Raw genomic sequence first — 6,000 nt, 5'->3', positions numbered from 1 at the left:
CAGTTCCAGGCCACAGTCCCAGAGTGAAGAGGAGTACTAGTGCTCGGAGCCACAGGGGAACAGGGTCCTTGGTCAGAGTTCCAAGGCCAAGAAGAGTGGTAGCACTTGTGGCTGCAGAGGAGCAGGGGCCCTTCCTGGTTAAAGTATAGAGCACAAGCCAGAAGAGCAATGACCACACCTCACCTTGAATCATGCCACCTTGGAAGCACTTGCAGAACAGCACTGAAAACAACAGCACAAAAAACCCCTGAAGTTTGGGACACTGCCATCTTTACCCCAGTTGAACTTTACCATAAAGTTAAAAGTCAAGAAATAGCTTGGGAAAAATGAGCAAACAACAGCAAAAAAAGAACCTGATCATAAGAAGCTACTATGGTGACAAGGAAGATCAAGACACAAACTCAGAAGACATCTACACTAAAATAGTTACAAGCAAAGCCTTAAAGAAAATTATGAATTTTTCAAGTTGAATAAGAATTCCTAGAAGAGTTCAAAAAGGACTTTAAAATTCAAATAAGAGAGGTAGATGGAAAATTTGGGGGGAAATGAGAGTTATGCAAGAAAATTATAAAAAGAGAATCAACAACTAGGTAAAAGAGGCACAAAAAATTGAAGAAAATAATACTTTAAAAAAAGAATTGCCCAAATGGTAAAAGAGGTACAAAAATTTACTGAAGAAAGGAACTTCTTAAAAGCAGAATTGGCCAAATGGAAAAGGAGACACAAAAGCTCACTGAAGAAAATAACTCCTTTAAAATTAGAATTGGATAAGTGGAAGGGTGACTCCAGGAGAAATCAAGAAACAAAAATGAAAAAAATGGAAAAAATGGAAGAAAATGTGAAATATCTCATTGGGGAAAAAAAAAACCTTCTGGAAAATAGATTTAGGAGAGATAATTTAAGAATTATTGCACTAAGGGGCAGCTAGGTGGTGCAGTGGATAAAGCACTGGCCCTGGATTCAGGAGAACCTGAGTTCACATCTGGCCTCAGACACTTGACACTTACTAGCTGTGTGACCCTGGGCAAATCATGTAACCCTAATTGCCCTGCAAAAAAAAAAAAAAAGGAAAGAAAGAGAGAAAGAAAGAAAGAAAAAGATTTATTTCATTACCAGAAAGTCATTGTTAAGGGCTAAAATTCTAGCTAAACTGTCTAAAATATTTAATGAGTGGTCGCCAATAAATTATAAGCTTTAGCAAGAGTTAGACTTTTAAGCATTTATTAAGGAGAATAAGAATTTGGTAAAGAGAGAGAGAAAGGCCTAGATTCCTATCTATTAAAGGGAGAGCACATTTCTAGCTCCGCTCTCCACCAGAGTCCAGAGGAAAGAGTCCGAGACTGAGCGCCAGTCTCTTCCTTCCTCCTCCCACTAGCCCGCATCACTTCCTTTTCCAAAGAAAAGACTCCTGGTCTTGCCCTCAAAGACCTTCGCTTCATGGGTGGAACTCTTCTACAGTAAGTCTCCAGCAGGTGGCGTCATTCCAATCGTTACATCATGATCATAAATGAATCTAGAAATCAAATTTTCAAGAAATTATCAAGGAAAACTGACCTGATAAGTTAGAATCAGAGGGTAAAATAGAAATTCAAAGAACCCACCAATTACCTCTTGAAAAAGATCCCAAAATGAAAACTCCCAGGAATATTATAGCCAAATTCCAGAGCTCCCAGGTCAAGGAGAAAATATTGCAAGGAGACAAAAAGGAACAATTCAAATATTGCAGAGCCATGGTCAAGAGCATATAAGATTTAGCAGCCTCTATATCAAAAAAGCAGAGGGCTTGGAGTATGATATTCTGAAAGGCAAAGAATCTAGGATTACAGAGAAGAATAACCTACCCAGAAAAAATGAGTACAATCCTTCAGGGGAAAAAATGGATATTTAATGAAATAGAGGACTTTCAAACATTCCTAATGAAAAAGGCCAGAGCTGAATAGAAAATTTGACTTTCAAATACAAAACTCAAGAGAAGACTATAGGTCTATATCTCAAAGACATCCATCCAAAAAAAGAGAAAAGGACTTATTTGTACAAACATATTTATAGCAGCTCTTTTTGTGGTAACTAAGAATTGGAAATCAAAGGGATGCTCATTAATTGGGGATTGGCTAAATGAGCTATGGTATATAATTATAATGGAATTATAATTTATATAAGAAATGAAAAGCCGGATGATTTCAGAAAAACCTGGAAAGACTTACATGAATTGATGCATAGTGAACAGAACCAGGAGAACGTTGTACACAGTAATAGCAATATTGCTTGATGAAGAATTTTGAATGACTTAGCTATTCTCAGCAATACATCCAAGACAAAATCAAAGGATGAATGATGAAGCATACTATCTGCCTGCAGAGAAAGAACTGATATTGCTTGAATACAAAGGCGTGCTATTTTCCACTTTCTTTCATTTTTTCTTTTATTCAATTCTTCTTATACAAAATGACTAATATGGAAATGTTTTACATAGTTGTACATGCATATCCTATATCCGATTGCTTGCTATCTCAGGGAGGGAGGAAGGAATAGAATTTGGAACAAGATGTTAATTTAAAAAAAGAGAAGCATAAAAAGGTAAACATGAAAAAGAAATGGAGACTCAATAAGGTTATTTGTTTACACTCTCATATAAGAAAACGGTACTTATAACTCCTAAGAACTTTATCATTATTAAGACAGAAGGATTATACATAGACAGATGGCATGGGTATGAGTTAATTATGATGAGATGATCTCAAAAAAAATTAAGAGGTGAGAAAGAGGGATGCACTGGGGGAAGAGGAAAGAAAAAGGAAGAATGGGGGAAATTATCTCACATAAAAGAGGCATACAAAGAAAGGGGAAATGTGTGTTGGGGTGGCAGGCAATGTTTGAAACTCACTCTCATCAGAATTGGTTCAAAGATGGAATGATATATGCTCAGTTGGTTATAGAAATCTATCTTACCCAACAGTCTTTTGATGAGGGATGGAGTAAAAATAAAAAGGGGAAAAATAGGATGAAGGGAAATACATAGTAAGTGAACACAAGTGTGAATGTTAATGGGATGAACTCACTTATAAAATGGGAGAAGATACAGAATGGATTAGAACCAGAATCCAACAATATGTCGTTTTCAAGAAACACACTTGAAAAAGAGACACACAGAGTTAAAACAAAGGGCTGGAGTAAAATCTATTATGCTTCAGCTGAAGTGAAAAAAGGCAGAGGTGGCAATAATGATCTTAGACAAAGCAAAAGCAAAAATAGACCTAATTAAAAGAGATAAGCAAGGAAACTATATTTTGCTAAAAAGGTTACCTAAACAATGAAGTAAATATGCACCCAAAAGGTATAGCTTCCAAATTCTTAAAGAAAAAGTTAAAAGAATTAAAGGAGAAAATAGCAAATAAAACCATACTATTAGGGGACCTCAACTTTTCCCTCTCAGAACTAGATCAATCTAATCATAAAATAAATAAGAAAGAAGTTAAGGCAATGAATAGAATTACAGAAAAATTATATATGATAGAGAAACTGGAGAAAACTGAATGGAAACAGAAAAGTATATACCTCTTTCTCAGCTGAAAATGGCACCTTAAAAAAACCTGATCATGTATTAGGGCATAAAAACCTTACAAACAAATGAAGAAAAGTAGAAATATTAAATACAACCTTTTCAGACCATCGTTCAATAAAAATTATATTCAATAAAGGACCATGAAAACATAGATTAAAAACTAATTGGAAACTAATTTAATCCTAAAAAATGAATGGGTCAAAGATCAAATTATAGAAATAATCAATAGTTCCATTAAAGAGAATGACAACAATGAGACAATATACCAAAATTTGTGAAATGTAATCAAAGTAGTACTTATGGGAAAATTCATATCTCTAAATGCTAACGTAGATAAAATAGAGAAAGAACAGATCAATGAATTGGGCATGAATTAAAAAAAAAAACTAAAAAAAGAATGAGCCCAATTAAACACCAAACTGGAAATCCTGAAAATCAAAGGAGTAAGTAACAAAATTGAAAGTAAAAAACCATTGATTAATAAATAAAACTAGGAGCTGGGTTATGAAAAAAAAATAGATAAACCATTGGTTAATTTGATTTTTAAAAAATTAAAAAAATTTAAATTAAATTAAATTAATTAATTCATTATTTTTTGGGGGGGTTAATTTGATTTTTAAAAAAGAAAGAAGAAAATAAAATTACCAATATAAAAAATGGAAAGGGTGAATGTACCACCAACTAAGATAAAATTAAAATAATTATTAGGAGTTATTTTTCCCTATCAAATGCCCATAAAATCTGAGAATCTGAGTGAAATAGATGAATATTTACAAAAATATAAATTGCCCAGATTAACAGAAAAGGAAACAGAAAACTTAACCCTATTTTGGCAAAAGAAATTGAACAAGCCATAAATGAGCTCCCTAAGAAAAATTCCCCAGGACAGATGGATTCACAAGTGAATTCTACCAAACATTTAAAGAACAATTAATTCCAATGCTATATAAATTATTTGTAAAAATAGGCAAAGGAGTCCTATCAAATTCCTTTTGTTATACAAATATTCCATATATATTTATTTATGCCATATGTTCATATTTATGATGCAAATATGTCAAATATACCTAAACCAAGAAGAGCAAAAACAGAAAGAGAAAACTATAGATCAATTTTCCTAATCAATTTTGATGCAAAAATTTTAATAAAATACTAGCAAGGAGATTATAGCAATGTATAACAAAGTTCATACACTAGGATCAGGTGGTCATCATTCATAGCAGGAATGCAGGGCTGGTTCAATATTCAGAAAACTATCAGCATAACTGACCACATTAATAATAAGACCAACAAAAATCATATCATTGTCTCATAGATACAGAGAAAGCTTTTTGATAAAATACAACACTCATTTCTATTAAAAACACTAGAAAGCATAGGAATAAATGGAGCTTTCTTTAAAATGATAAGTTGTATCAGGGCAGCGAGGTGGCACAGTGGATAAAGCGCTGGCCCTGGAGTCAGGAGGACCTGAGTTCAAATCTGGTCTCAGACATTTGGTACTTACTAGCTGTGTGACCCTGGGCAAGTCACTTAACCTCCATTGCTTCACCAAAAAAAGAAAAAAAAAGGAGTATCTATCTAAAACTATCAGCAAGCATTGTCTGTGATGGGGATAAGTTAGAAGCCTTCCCAATAAGATCAGGAGTGAAGTAAGGATGACTACTATCACGACTATTATTCAATACTATACTAGAAATGCTAGCTATAGCAATAAGACAAGAAAAGGAAATTGAAGGATTAGAATTGGTAATGAGGTAACAAAACTATTACTCTTTGCAGACAATATGATGGTATACTTAGAGAACACTAGAGAGTCAATGAAATAATTAACAACTTTAGTTAAGTTGCAGAATATAAAAGTAACCTACAAAAATCATCAGCATTTCTATATATTACCAACACAGTCTAGGAGCAAGAGCTAGAAAGAGAAATTCCATTTAAAAGAATTGTAGATAATTTAAAATACTTGAAAGTTTACCTGTTAAGATAATCCCAGGGGGGCAGGTAGGTGGTGAAGTGGATAGAGCACTGGCCCTGGATTCAGGAGTATCTGAGTTCAAATCCAGCCTCAGACACTTGACACTAGCTGTGTGACCCTGGGCAAGTCACTTACCCCCCATTGCCCCACAAAAAACAAAGATAATCCCAGGAATTCTAGGACTACAATTACAAAACACTTCACACAAATAAAGGCAGATCTAAACAACCGAAAAAATATCAATTGCTCATGGTTAGAATGAGTCAGTATAATAAAAATGACAATTCTACCTAAGTTAATTTACTTATTCAGTGCCATACCAATCAAATGAACAAAAATTATTTTATAGAGCTAGAAAAAATACTAACAAAATTTGTTTGGAAGATCAAAAGGCCAAGTATAAAAAATGTGAAGAAAGGTAATCTAGAAGTACCAGATCTCAAACTATATTAGAAAG

The sequence above is a fragment of the Dromiciops gliroides genome, chromosome 2, assembly GCF_019393635.1.
Source record: "Dromiciops gliroides isolate mDroGli1 chromosome 2, mDroGli1.pri, whole genome shotgun sequence".
Classification (NCBI taxonomy): domain Eukaryota; kingdom Metazoa; phylum Chordata; class Mammalia; order Microbiotheria; family Microbiotheriidae; genus Dromiciops; species Dromiciops gliroides.
This window is presented reverse-complemented; position numbering follows the sequence as displayed.